Below are 15,074 nucleotides of genomic sequence, written 5' to 3'. Positions count from 1 at the left end.
GCAGGGCCCCCAAAGCAGACTCCAGGGCCGTGGCACTGGCCCACACTGTCAGGCACAAAGGGCCAGTGCTCAGAAATGGCAACATCCACCAGGTAAAAGTTTACAACCCGCCCTGACCTGTGATGGTGCACTGGGTAAAATGCTGACCTGGAATGCTGAGGTCACCGGTTCGAAACCCCAGGCTTGCCCAGTCAAGGCACGTATGAGAAACAACTACTGCCCTGGCCGGTTGGCTCAGCGGTAGAGCGTCGGCCTAGCGTGCGGAGGACCCAGGTTCGATTCCCGGCCAGGGCACATAGGAGAAGCGCCCATTTGCTTCTCCACCCCTCCGCCGCACCTTCCTCTCTGTCTCTCTCTTCCCCTTCCGCAGCCAAGGCTCTATTGGAGCAAAGATGGCCTGGGCGCTGGGGATGGCTCCTTGGTCTCTGCCCCAGGCGCTAGAGTGGCTCTGGTCGCAACATGGCGACACCCAGGAGGGTCGCAACATGGCGACGCCCAGGATGGGCAGAGCATCGCCCCCTGGTGGGCGTGCCGGGTGGATTCCGGTCGGGCGCATGCGGGAGTCTGTCTGACTGTCTCTCCCTGTTTCCAGCTTCAGAAAAAAAAAAAGAAAAAAAGAAACAACTACTACGAGTTGATGTTTCCCACCCCCACCCCTACCTCTCTCTCAAATTAAAAAAAAACAAAACCAAGTTTCTTTGCAACAGTCCTAGGAAGCCTGGCACACCTGGTATGTATTCAGCGAGAACTCTCAACACACAGAAGAAAACAGTCCGTGAGGACATGAGAAGCAGAGCCGTTGACAGCCCTTCTGGGGTGACTGTCAGTGCAGAGCAGGCCACAAGCACAGCAGCGTACCTCAGCCCAGAGATAAAACAAGACAGAGGGGCTGGGAAATGCTCTAAGTAGCATGAGTGTTCATGTATGTCCTCACTAAAAAGGTTAACAAAAACTGAGTACTCAAAGGGTGAAAGCCCACACTTTTGTAGGAAAAACACTAAAGTGATTACGACTCGATCTCACGTGGATCTGAGCCTGTGGGAGAGCAGCAGCAAGGGTGTCCCGGGGTCCCTGGAGTCAGAGTGTCTGGGGGACAAAGCACCCAGGTGCCCAGACCCTGTTTCAGCCCTGAAGCCCCTGCGTCCTGTGGGGTGCACCATGGGCCTGGGGCAGACGCCAGGCGGGTCTCTCCGTGAGTCTGCCCTCCCGGTGGGCAAGAGAAGACTGAAACGGTGGGTGGTCGTGGACCAAGAATGGATAATGTGGACTTTTAAGACTATTCACTTAATTTCTGCACCGGCACATTCGTTCTAACAGTTATGGAAATGAATTTCAAAAGTAACGTGATGGACCCGCCTCGCATGCCTCCCTCTGAGGACCAGTGGACCTTCAGCCACCAGCCTGCTCTCCGGACCTCGCGGCCGGCAGACGGAGGGCCCGAGCGGCAGTGGGATCGTGGCCACTGGACCAGTGGACCTTAGCCACCAGCCTGCTCTCCGGACCTCGCGGCCGGCAGACGGAGGGCCCGAGCGGCAGTGGGAATGTGGCCACTGGACCAGTGGACCTTCAGCCACCAGCCTGCTCTCCGGACCTCGCGGCCGGCAGACGGAGGGCCCGAGCGGCAGTGGGATCGTGGCCACTGGCAAACACACACGACTCACTGCATCCATCTGCCGCCACAGCTTCCTCTGATGACAGCACCACAGTGACAGAAACAAATTCTTCTGCCCAATAAAGAATGGTACACATGGGCTTTTCCTGAGATAGCCAGCTGAATTCAGTAACTTTGGGACATACATCATTTCTTTTCTTCTCCCATTCTTCTGTGAGCTTCCAGTTGAATGGGACACGCCTGACTAGTACGAGCAGCTGCCAACATTGCATACAGCTCCACGGTCCTCATTCTCCAGGTTCTGGCACCCCACACCTGTTTCCCCCCTCCCTCATCACCGCTGTCATTATTGTCACTAGACAACAAGTTCAGGACATTGAGACCTGGAAGCGTCATTTCCAACCTTCGCCAAGACCCGGCTTTGACCAGTGCTAGAGTGTACAGAGGTCTGCAAAGCCAGGCAGCCTCAATGCGCCTCGTCCTTGACCCCTGTCCAGGTCAGTGGTGTCATCCTGTCTTTCCTAAAAACACTCCAACCCATGACCACCCACACCCCTTCAGCCACTGCTCTGGCCCTGACTGCCCTTTGCATGGCCACCCACGTCTCATCATTCAAGTCTCCACTCACAGGTCACTTGCTCAGGAAAACCTTTTTCAAATCATCTTCCACCATGTCCCCTACCCTCTCCCAACGAAGGCCAGACTCTCTCCTGTGGTGCCTGTCACCAGTCCTCACAGCACGTAAACACTGCCCTGTACCCCGGCCATGATGGGAGGCCCTTAGTGACCAGCTGGGTGCTCACACGGGAACACAGTCTGAGGATACCGGGCCATGAAACCATGTTGTGGTCTGCATCTGAGGAGACCAAGCATACACCTTACGTGTAATTTGTACCCAAAGCCTGACAGTCTCATTGTGAAGCTTCTGCTATGACCTACACTGCAAGAAGGTACAGATGGCCCCTCAGGGGGCAGAAGCTAAGGATGCCCCATAATGAGCCTCGCTCCCCACTGCCAACGTTTCTGCCTGAGCGACAGTGGGCACTAGACAATGTCCCACTTCAGAACCCCCGCCAGGCCAAGTGGGGAGGGTCCATTCCCTTTCCTCAACAGACACTCTCCTCTAAAGAAAATGCTTGGTCACACTGCTGTTCAGAAAACATAGCAGACACAGGTATGGACTGATCTTTGCCACATCTTGCCTCAAAAGGACTTCTACCAGTTTCCTGGGTCACCAGTACAAAGGCAGCATGGCGTGGTCAGCCGTGAGCCTGCACTAAGTTACAAACACGCCTGGCTGAAGGCCGAGCTCCACTCCCACACCCATGCGCATGTGCAGGCTGCACGCTCTCCCAGAGCCAGTCTACTCACACGCTGAACCGGGATGCTAACAGGGCCGGTGTCATCGGGGCCGTGACAATGGGGTCAGTCAGTCTATGATGGCCTTCAATAGTGTTATTACACTGGCCGGAATCTTCTGGAACTTGAGTAGCTCTACCAGACCGAACCAGGTACCCCAAAAGAAAACCCATTTACACACACATATACACATATATTATTGTGGATTTTCTCGTTTTCACAAAGCTTGCCTCATGGATCATGTAAACCCTCACTACTGTGGTACTAGCAGTCACACATGGAAAAATACTGTCAGTATGCTGGTGTCCCTGCTGGTTCATGGCCACTGTCAGTGTCAGATTTTGTGTCTGGTCCTTTGGGAAGTTCTTTCAATTTAACAGACGATTAATGTCAAGCCTTCCAGAGACAGTGACTGGGGCCTGTCAGAGACTGGCAGTGCCTGTCGGGAAACCCATGCTAAGCCCACATGCCTGCTCTAGGCCCAGACACCATGAGCTTGTCATCAGCCTGGCATGCCTGCACTCTCTGAACGTTGCCACCTGAGTGGAAAGCATCTTGAGACCAGCCACTCTGGCAGCTCTCAATAATGTCTCCTGTAAAAACAAAACAATACAGAAACGGGCACCAGAGAAAAATCACCTTCTCAGAGACAAAAGGAATTTCAGAAACTCAGAGAATCAGCACTGAGCTAAGTCATCCTCCAGACCAAACAAAGGTCCGTGACCACCTGGAATCAGACACCTGGGAGGCGGACTCCTTTAGCTGGGACCCTATCTCTAGTCCTGTCTCCACCACAAACAGTTTTGTGACTCAGGCCTCACTGTGTGCCGAGTCTGGCACGATTCCAAATGTGATTCCCTCCCAGGAGCTCCACAATAGCTTTATGAACAGTAGAGACCAAGGCTTGGAAAGATTAAGTAATTTTACTCAAGGTCATAGCCAGTAACTAGTAAAACCAGGTCCAAACTGAAGCAGTCCTGTTCCCGAGTGCGTGTTCTTATCCCTGTCCACACTGTCCCAAATGTGGGTTTGGGTTATATGTAAATCTATAAATCAAGGATGCTAACCGGACTGGAAGGAAACAAGGATTCTGATTGGACTGGAGGGAAACAGGGATGCAGTTTGGACTAGAAGGAAACAAGGATACTGATTGGACTAAAGGGAAACAAGGATGCTGATTGGACTGGAGGGAAACAGGATGCTGATTGGACTGGAGGGAAACAAGGATGCTGATTGGACTGGAGGGAAACAGGATGCTGATTGGACTGGAGGGAAGCAAGGATGCTGATTGGACTGGAGGGAAACAGGGATGCTGATTGGACTGGAGGGAAACAAGGATGCTGATTGGACTGGAGGGAAATAGGATGCTGATTGGACTGGAGGGAAGCAAGGATGCTGATTGGACTGGAGGGAAACAGGGATGCTGATTGGACTGGAGGGAAACAGGGATGCTGATTGGACTGGAGGGAAACAGGGATGCTGATTGGATTGGAGGAAAACAAGGATGCTGATTGGATTGAAGGAAAACAGGATGCTGATTAGACTGGAGGAAAACAGGATGCTGATTGGACTGGAGGGAAACAGGGATGCTGATTGGACTGGAGGGAAACAGGGATGCTGAATGGACTGAAGGGAAACAAGGATGCTGATTGGACTGAAGGAAAACAGGATGCTGATTGGACTGGAGGGAAACAGGGATGCTGATTGGACTGAAGGGAAACAGGGATGCTGATTGGATTGGAGGGAAACAGGGATGCTGAATGGACTGAAGGGAAACAAGGATTCTGGTTGGTTCCTCACCTTTTTTCCAGTTACAGTTTCATCGTACTACAGGATTATGGTTCCAAATTAAGATTTCTCTCCGGGCAGATTATTCCACGTGTTTATACTTGCCCAGGTAGAGAGAATAAGTGTGATCCCTCCATCTGATATATGAGGCAGCTGGGGTTTAACAGCCTGCCCAAAGTCACTCAATTAGTAAATGGCATCACCAGAACCTGTCCCCTCACAATTCTGGCTCTTACTAAGTAAAAACTCAAGTCCATAAATATGTATTCGGTTGTGTATCAGAAAGTCAACCCTCACTTCAGACCGTGAAAAGTTTCTACCCGGAGAGGGAGAGAAAGAGAAAAAAAAGGAGAGATAGGAGTGAAATACAATATGCTTAACGTGTGTGTATAAGACGCATGCCAAAGTTTTGGTAACATCTGCATCTCCTGTCATAACCACAAGACCAAAAACTACAACGCTATGATAACAGGTTGGGTTTGCAATTTGTCGAGGCTCACACGTCTCTGAGGGGTTACAACACCGTACACACAAATCCATCAGCACAGGCAGCCAAGAGCGACACCAGCGCACGGGATCTGTTAGGGAGGTCTGCCAATAATCTGTGTTTTCAACCAGCATCCTCAGTGCGGCGTCTGACACCATCAGGGCTCAGACGCTGCTCCCCTACTGCTCAGGGCTACCCCACTCCAAGGAAAGCAGTGGGTCCCATGTTCCAGCGGTGGCTCTTATTAGTGACATCAAAGAGGGTAAAAATCTGAAGGTGGTCCCTAATTTTAATCCTTTCCATTGGAGAGTAAACTGTAGCTAAACAGTGTTAAAACAAATGAGAAATAACTACCACTTCTATATTAAATTTCAACATTTCCATGTCCCATCCCCTCTTCCGCCTGAGACCCGATTCACTCTCTTCACCCATCTAGATACCGTTCAACAGCCAGTGCCGGAATTGCCCAATCTGTCAATAAGGTAAGAGTTTTCTAAACAACTATCCATATGACTCAATTTGTCAGTAAAAACTGCCACCAGCGCTGTGCTTGCAGAAAAATGTCCATAAATGCATTATTGCGACGGGCAGATCGATGTCTATAATAAAAACAAATAGATTTAACAAGGACCTGCTGTTCCAAGGGATGCCATTGGTGGACGGCGCATTCAGGGTTGCCCCAGACTTCTGGGAATGGGCTATAGAGCTCAGGTTGGATACTCTGCTGACTTCACAAGTGTTACGGGTAGGAAATTATTCTAACAAGAAAATTTTCGAAGTAGTCGAGTGAACATACTAGGCATTTAGAGCTCTCTCACAATCCCTTTCCTGGTTACCCACACACAAACAGACGCGACAGCAAATGTAATAACCGTAAGAATGTGTTTGTAGAATTTCTAACTGGTTTCACTATAGCGGCATCACAGGACAAACGAGTTTACTCCAGGTGGGGGGAGGAGACATAAGGCCTGCTACCTTCCCTCTGCTAAGCCCCCAATCTAACAGAAAACAAATTGTGGTACAGAAAAACAAGTTTCAGTATTCAACCCGTGGCCAAGGATGTCACTGCTGTGTCAGAGGCCCCTGGGGCCGCCTGTTTATTCAGCTATTTAGCAGACATCAAGAGGGTGGGCTGCCACAGACTGGTTCATTTGCCAGCGACTCTGTGCACTTTGGCAAGACAGGGTCTGTGACAGATTTACACATGAGCCAGAGCAGCCCAAACCACTTCGCTTCCTTCAAAGGTTACAAAAGGTCACAAGAATGATTTATTCCTCTTCTCAGACAGTTCACTCTAACAGCTACGTAAAGGAGAAGGCTCTTCACTGTATTCCATATATTCATTAATTCATTATAGGGTTTCCCCAAACCCTATGGCCCTCCTGCTTAAGTTATTTCTTACTGTTAATTTTTTTTAAGTCAAAAGAACACTAGACTATTTCTTTCTACTAACCAACAGATGTGTGGCAGTTACCAAATATGCATGATGCAGTATTTTGTCTACAACCCTGAGTCTAAAACTTTCATCCACCTATGCCCTGGACAGGCCTTCAGAGCTAACAGAATGGGAAAAGTGATGGACCAAGGGAAAACTAACGTTCCTAAACAACCCCCACCCCCCCAACCAGATTAACTATATATACACACACACACTTTCATTTCAGACCAAGAATAGAGCATTGGGGTGGTTCATTTATCATGAGTGTATGCGAAAATGCAGGTGCACAATCCACTCTCATCCCACAGTAATATTATAGTTTATGTGTCTGATTTTATCATCTTTCAGGTTTTGTTTATATAATATTCTTTGATAACACCCAATCTCTTTCACATTTTTCCACTGATTTGAGAGCAGGGGGAAAGGGGAAAAAGGAAGGAGGGAAGGAGAGGGAGAAAGGAGGAGGAGGGGGGAAAGGGAGAGGGAGGGTGAGAGGGAGGGGAGAAGGAAGAGAGCGAGAGAGAGGAGGAGAAAGAGGAGGAGAGAGAGGAGGAGAGAGAGGAGGAGAGAGGGGGAAGGGGGGGGAGAGAGAAGCATCAACTCATTGTGCCACTTAGATGTTCCATCTAGTTGTGTATTCATTGGTTGCTTCTCATATGTGCCCAGACCAGGGATCAAACCCACCACCTCAGGGTGCCAGGACACTTTATTCACTGAACCACCTGACCAGAGTTACTCCTAATCTCTTTCAGAAAGTAGCTGAGTCAGAGGCTATCCATCCCAGGAAACAGGGTCAGGGAGGGCTGTGACAGTGGCCCAAGGAGCTCTGGGCCTTTCAGAGAATAAATGCATGTATGGAGTAACCAGAGACACAACAGGAAGTCAGGACCCTCAGGGAAAGTGGACCTAGAAGAAGAACTTCCTGTTGAGCAAGGGCACCGGGCAGGGTCAGAGATACATGTGAAAACAAGCCTGACGACCATGCTAACAGATGACCACGAGGAAGGAGAATTCAGAAAACCACAGCTTTTCTTCCTTTTCTTTTCTTCTATCAAGAATACACCATCGGCCCTGGCCCGTTGGCTCAGCGGTAGAGCGTTGGCCTGGCGTGCGGGGGACCCAGGTTCGATTCCCGGCCAGGGCACATAGGAGAAGCACCCATTTGCTTCTCCACCCCCCTCCCCACTCCTTCCTCTCTGTCTCTCTCTTCCCCTCCCGCAGCCAAGGCTCCATTGGAGCAAGGATGGCCCGGGCGCTGGGGATGGCTCCTTGGCCTCTGCCCCAGGCGCTAGAGTGGCTCTGGTCGCAACAGAGTGACGCCCCTGGTGGGCAGAGCGTCGCCCCCTGGTGGGCAGAGCGTCGCCCCTGGTGGGCGTGCCGGGTGGATCCCGGTTGGGCACATGCGAGAATCTGTCTCTCCCTGTTTCCAGCTTCAGAAAAATACAAAAAAAAAAAAAGAATACACCATCAACTAAAAAGAGCACTGATGCCCCCAAAAGGGAGTTGGAATAGAACAGTCTTAGTGGTCTGAATCACTGGCTTCTAAATAGCCTCTGTAAAATAAGGAAAATAGACACAATCCAGTAAGTTTATATTATTAAAAAAAACACTGAGAACAGTAACTATGTTGGGTTCTTGAGAAGAGACAAGGACTAGAGGAGAAACTTGGCAGGACACCAGGGAGGTCGGTGCCTCTGCAGGCCTGGTCTCCCCTCTTCCCTGAATGCAGGATGGATAAGGGTACAGGGAACCCCAGGACAGAGGCCCGAATGGAAGACAAGGTCCAGGGGAGGCTCAACTGACCGCCAATCAGGACCAAAACAGAGAGAAAACAGAAAGTCTGAGAGTCTCTCAGCAGCTGAAATCACAGGAGTGTGATGTGTATCAGCGTGTCTGCACCAGCCCTCCAAACCTGGCTCTCCAGCCGGGAAGCCTTTTTAAAGCAGTGTCTAATAATAATTCAATCTAGCTCTTGGAATACAGACTCTTTTTAATGAAAAGAACACTCGCATAGAAAAGTATCTGAGTGTACTGTACCTGAGGCCTGGTTCAGCCAGCCCCCAGACTGCCGCAGACAGAGCTCTGTGGTGCAAATTCTAACCACAAGACAAGCAGCCCAGGAAGCCAGGGAAGCCCTGCAGGGCAAGGCCTGTCCCCCTCTGCTACCTGCAGACTCTGGACCTTAGGAAGTACGGGCTTGGTGTGAACCGCCTTGCCATACGAGTTAATCCACTGTCAACTACCAGCTTGGAGCAAGGGTTACACTGTTTCCTTACACTTGCTTTACAATGCCCCCCCCCCCCCCCCCAGTGTGATAGGTTTCTTTGTATCTGTTTCACCTCCCTGAGGGTTCCAGGCACTGAGGACTCAGGACATCAGCCAAACCATCTCCTGATCTGTTTCCAGACCGGGAGGTGAAACGCGGCTTTGGGACTTCACAGGCTCACAGGTAAATAACCAGTCCAGTGCCTCCAACAGCAGTGGCCAAAGCCACCTCCCGTCCTGGGATTACGGTCTCCTCAACCAAGCAGATGCTGCGCCCACATATCCACCAGAACCCGTCTCCAGGACATAAAGCCACCGCGGCGCCGAGGCCATGGGAGTGAAACCACCTGAGAGTGAGAAACTTGGAAGCCCAGGCCGTGATCTGTCTCCTGTATGACCAGCGCCTGGGGATTGCGGGGTCAGGTGCGAACGGCTCTCAACCTCCTCTGGTGTACCTGGTGGTCCAGGTACACCACCACCCACGATAACGAGGACCCGCAGGTGGCGCTCCCTCCTCTCCGCCTTCTCAGACGAGAGAAACGGGGCATTCGGCACAAGGAGGACGCTGAAGGTTTGCTGCAAGGAAAGGCCCAAGAAGTTTCTGGAAGCTTCTGCGGACCAACACAGGGCGCGGTGACCCCTGGGCGCTGTGAGCAGAGCAAGGCAGCAGGTAGGCAGTGATGGCGTGGAAGGTGTTGGCCAAGTGGAAGGGACAGCACGGGCGGCCGGGTCACTAGAGCAACTTGGTCCGGGAACCGCAGAGCTGGGCACACGTGGGCACATCTGGACACACCTGAGCATCCCGTGCGGGGTGGGTGGGGGTCAGGGCGGGCTGCACATGCTCAGTGAGGAGTGGGCGGCTGGACTGCCCCATGGGCCGCACACGCCCGCCCTCTGCAGGGAGAGCCCTGCACTTAGGCAAGAGGGCGGCACCCCGACACTCACCGCGTTGCCCAGGGCGCTGACCTCAAGCAGCAACGGGCGCAGAGAAGCGAAATGGTGGGGGAACGAGGGCTGTCCCGGCACGTCCGGGGCGCGAGGGGCGGGGCCTGGGCGTGCGGGGAAGTGGGCCCTGGGGAGAGGGGCGGGGCCTGGTCGCACGGGAAGATGGACGGGACTCGGGGGCGGGGCCTGGTCGCACGGGTAGACAGGCGAAACTCGGGGGCGGGGCCGAGTGGCGGAGCAGGGCGGGGCCTGGACAGGCGGAAAACAGAGCCGCGCGCGGGGGCGGGACCGACAGCGGGCTCCTCCTCTCCGGCCTAGGTCGGAGCATGCCCAGTGTGGTGGCATCCACGCTGGCCCCGCTCCGCGCAGCCTCGCAGGCTGCCGGTGCACCACTGCCCGGCCCTGCAGCCCCGCGGGTTCGTGTCCGCCGAGTGCTCTTGCAGCCACAGGCCCTTGAGGCCGGTACAAGCCAGGCCGCGCCCTCCCAGCCATTCGGCCGTGTGTCTCAGTTTACCTAGTATCAGCCCCTTCGTGTGGTGCCTCTGGCTGCTTGCCGGAAGAGGTGTGGGCCAGGTGCACCCAGTAAACGCGTTGCTGGTGCCCGCGTTGAGGTGACTGTACGCAGAGCACGGGCTGCTCCTGCTGGGCAGGCACCTGCAGGACCCGGCAGGGCACCATTCGGACTCAGGGCTCAAGCACAGGGGCCTGGGTCAGCCTCTAGTGCTGGTGGCGGGTAGAGGCGTTCAGGTCCCTCAGATGCTGCCTGGTCACTAAGACCTACACACACCCCAGCTCCTGGGCCCAGTCTCAGTGCTATTCAGTGAGCACAAGGGTGCCAGACACAGCTCACTGTCGTTTGGACATTATTATGAGTTTAATTGTGTCCCCAGAAAAAGATGTTGGAATCCTAACCCCCAACCCCACCCCCAGTACTCAGAATGTGCCGTTATTTGGAGATAGTCTTTTTAATGAGGCAACAAGTTAAAACGGGGTCATTTGGGTGGGCCCCTAATCCAACATGACTAGTGTCCCTATAAGCAGAAGGCCACGTGGAGATGAAAGATGAGAGTGAAGAAACACCTGGGACGACCAGCAGGAAGGGCAGAAGGAACACATCCTGCCCTAGACACCTTGATTTCAGGCTTAGGCAGGAAACTGACTCCTTTGTTGTTTCAAGCCACTCAGTTTGTGGTTCTTTTTAGGCAGTCCTCAGAAACAAAACAAACATTGTATCCAACTTGATAGCTGTATCTCCCCTGCAGCTATAGGGAGGTCTCTTACCCTTTGACCATTTCAGGGTATCTCATCCCTGGGTGGGGGACAATTCCTAAGCCACCATGCTGTGGACCTCCTAGGTTCTGTTTTTGTTTTTAATCGGAAAGAAACCTTGGCCTTCTCAGTGTGTATAACTCCTCTATTGGGACTTGCCCAGAAGTCATTCCTCGGTGGTTGTGACTTGCATGACTCAATGTGTTAAGATTGATACTCAAACGCTGCTCAGAGGACCTCAGCAGTGATTGCTTTGTGAGGACCCTGGTGACCCCCCCCACACACACACACAGACTACACTGTGGGGACTCTCTCAAGGCCCCCACCCCAGGATGCACCTTGGCTGACATGTTTGAGAAAGCTGCTCGTAGAGAATTAACTAGGCCCTGGGTCCACAGTGGTGACCAAATCAAGGCACCTCTCCCCCAGCGAGCGTTAACGCTGCCTCAGAATCCGTCAGTGCCGCTTCTGACAGCTGTACGCCTTGAAGGTCCGATGGCAGGAGAGGTGAGACACCTTTTTCCGCCGTTCTGGTCTTTTCTGCTAGCTCTCTACAAAACTTTAGGAAACTCTCAGCCACTGTCATCTTCAATTTCGTCATCTGTAAAGGGTTTTTATAATAATCTACGCTTTGTGGGGCGTGCCCAGGGGGTGGTACCCATCAAGGACAGCAGTAGACCTGTCCTCCCACCATCTGTTGTCCTGGGACCTAGTCAGAACCAGGGTCCCCACAGAGCTGAAAAGGGAAAATAACACCAAAGTCAAATCAGGATGCCTGCTGGTGTCCTGACCTGTGTATTGTGGTGTGGTTTCACAATTAATGCATAAATCATACTTTTTTTTTCTTAGAAAAAATACTATTTACATAATAGTATTTTAATATGCATTCCTAGGCTATTACTATAAAGAGGCTAGCTAGTGTTAGCATCTCTGCTTCCTACCACAAGACAGAAAGGCCAGTGTGGTGATCTAGTGGCCTGTTAGGTGGATGGTGTGGTGTCCGGAGGGTGAGTGAGGGAGAGAGAGGACAGTGCGGCATCCAGGGTGGGTGCGGGGACCTCGCTTTGCAGGCTCTCTTGCTGGGGAGGTTGAGGGACGCTGCAGGGGCAGGAGCCAGAGTGAGGTCTCGGAGCCCAGGGGGTAACCAGCACCCCTGCCCAAGGACTGGCCCTGCTGAGGACTAGGACTCTGGACTGTGCTCTCTCAGGCTCTCCAGGGAGCAGAACTAAAATCTGCTCTCCCTGAACTTCCTGGTCAATTCTTCCCATCTTGGTGAAAATTTTCAAACACTCCAATCATTTTCTCAAAGCTCTCCCCCCCATGCCTCGTCCCCTGCCCCATCACACAGAACCCTCACCCACATGCACTTCCCGTTGTTAAAGCAGCCCCAGCATAGCGCCACCTCAGGGAACTGGCCAGGTGTGCAAGGGGCACAGGGTCAGGAGGCTGGGGCTGGACCACCCGCCTGGCACTGCACTGGCACCTGCCTTCTCCTCTGCAGGATGACAGCCTTGCCCTAGGTGGGCCAGGTACCTTCGGGGTTTCCCATCTGAGAGGAACAAATCCTATCCCATTCTTCTCCAGACCCGGGTTCCCACGAAGGATTTTTTTCAGAAGAGGGGGACAGCCACAGCAGCGAGTGCTCATGTCACTCTGACTTCTTCACGGGGTCCCTCAGATCAGCCCACTTCCTTCTGGGTTCTGGTAACAACATTCATTTGCATCACCTCTTTAAACATCCAAATAGTTAGTTACCTTTTGGGTTAAACAAATGAACGCTGACATGGGATTGCTTTCAATGATTTGCAGCCCAAGAAAGTGTTTAATAAGCCTCTTTCTCAGCTACTTTTGTGACATGAGAGACCATTTACAACAAAGCTGTCTTCAGTAGTCAAACTTAATCCCCACCACCCTGCCTTTGGGAAAAGAGGGGATTTTACAACGATCTCATAAAACCTTGTGTGGTTTGAAAGCCCCCAAACTCTGGACCAACGTGCCAGGGGTCGTGTAACAAAAGAAACATGTGAGGGAGCTTGCCACTTCCGTTGTTTTACACGTGGTTTTCTCTTCTGATAGCATCTCCAGTGGAAGGCTTCGCCGATTAACACGATTGATTTTCTCAGCCCCCGTGTTCCTGTAGAGGCTGCCGCCGAGAGCCAGCCAGAGTCAGCACTTTGGCTCTGGGTGCTGCAGTGCCCGGCAGGTTCAGACAGGGGTAGTGGCCCAGGGTGGTCTGGGGCAAGGAAGTGAGGCCATCAATGCCAGGGGCAGGTACCACGTATTTCTGATTACATGCTGACCTCAGCACAGCGGGAGCTCTCAGCATGCGTCTGCAGCCCCGAGTGGAGTGTCATCTCCAAGTGGGCAAGAGCCCCTGTGTGCCCGGCCCAGTGCCATGGGCGGCCTCTTGCGGAGCTCACCTGCTGAGCAGCCAGGATAGCTGTTTGGGTTGAGGCGATGATGGAAGGAAAGGCTTGAAAGAGAAATTAAACCGCACCAGCTTCCCATCAGGTAAGGACCCCTGTTCTGTGTGGGATGTGCGTTCACCGCTCAGGAACCATTGGACAAAGATCATCCCAGACGTTCTATGGCTCTTCTTGCCAAAATGTGGCGACGTGAGAGGGCTACCCGGACAAGGCCTATCATCCTTGTGAACAAGTGAACAAGAGTCATCTTCCTCTGTGAGTGTATCTGGGCAGAGAGGCTCAGGGAACGCCCTGTGCTTTGGGGGGCAGTGCGCCGCCTGCCCTGGGCTGTCTGAGGGCAGTCGGCTCCGGGCTGGGAGTTCTGTTGGATGCTGGCCTTTTGGAAAGCAGCTCCTTCACTCATTACAAAGTGTTTTTGATCCATTTTCGGGAAGAGCTTTGTTTGTAACACACTGTTGGCGGTGTGGGCAGAATCTTTTAAGTGGTGTGAAGTGCACCTGGGCACCCGGAGGAAGCGGTTCTGCCCGCTGCCTCTGCCCTCGGGGCCGTGTGCCAGCGCCTGGCTTTCTGTAACTTGGAAATTAAAGGAGACGTGGGGACCGTGGTGCGGAGAGCACGGTAGGCCCTCGTTCGCTCCCCCAGGGAAACGACAGATGAGAACTCAGACAGGAGAGCGCCCATGCCAGGTGTTCTGTCTCAGCCTCCAAAACATTCATCTGAAAAGGACGAGCAGTGTATCCTTTCCAGGGGGACTTCTCTTCAGTCTCGCCCAGTGAGCCATTGATTTAAAATAACAGGAGGCAGGAATGGGAAGAATGGCGAAGAAAACTCTTGGTGACCACGGTACAGAGGCTGTCTGGCCGATGGTCCCCATTGTCTGTTAGCCTGAGGTCATCTGGGAAGTCAGGGATGAGAGAGGGAGGTCCTGGGGTGGTCCTTCCATATGTCTCACCAGTAGCCTCTGGAGACAAAGCCCTGCTCAGTCCAGGAGGCCGCTGAACGAGAGTAGGGCGGCGTTCTCCTTCCGAGGCGGAGGGAGGAGATGGTAAAGGTTGAGTGCCCTCACTCCCCAGGGAGGGGCATTGGGAGGTGTCCTCAGAGGAAGCCACACCCAAAGTGCCTTTGTCGGAAGTAAGCCAGTGCAGCTTGGGACAGTGAACGACAGGAACCAGAGTGCGGAGCCAGCTCTCCTTTTTGTCACCTCCAGATATGACCTATGTTTCTACCCTGACCTCAGACTGTGTCCTCTTTCTTCTCTGCTTCCCCAGGGTGGAAAAAAAATTCTCCCTCTCTTCCCCAGAGTGGAAACAAATTCTCCCTCTCATCTTCTCTTGGAAAATATCCCCCAGAAAGGCTCTGCTTGGGCCAGCACCGGTGGCTGACAAACAGTGGCCAGGGGAATATTAGGTACCCTCCCATCCGGTCACATGTGCCTGTGTGTACAGGTGTGGGAAGGGCAGGAATGGGATGGTGGTAGGCGCAGGG

The 15,074-nt window shown here is 52.8% G+C and overlaps 1 protein-coding gene across 1 annotated transcript in view; it reads right to left on the bottom strand.

Moving 5' to 3' along the window:
* The window catches only part of MGMT (O-6-methylguanine-DNA methyltransferase), a 224,652-nt gene extending 214,665 nt beyond the window's left edge, over positions 1–9,987 (bottom strand). Inside the window, exon 1 of the mRNA XM_066238916.1 lies at positions 9,895–9,987. The gene's annotated coding sequence lies outside the window, so the exon portion shown is untranslated. The remainder of the gene's footprint in view (positions 1–9,894) is intronic.
* Positions 9,988–15,074: the final 5,087 nt, after the last annotated feature.

Source organism: Saccopteryx bilineata, chromosome 7 (genome assembly GCF_036850765.1).
Source record: "Saccopteryx bilineata isolate mSacBil1 chromosome 7, mSacBil1_pri_phased_curated, whole genome shotgun sequence".
NCBI lineage: Eukaryota > Metazoa > Chordata > Mammalia > Chiroptera > Emballonuridae > Saccopteryx > Saccopteryx bilineata.
This window is presented reverse-complemented; position numbering and strand designations above follow the sequence as displayed.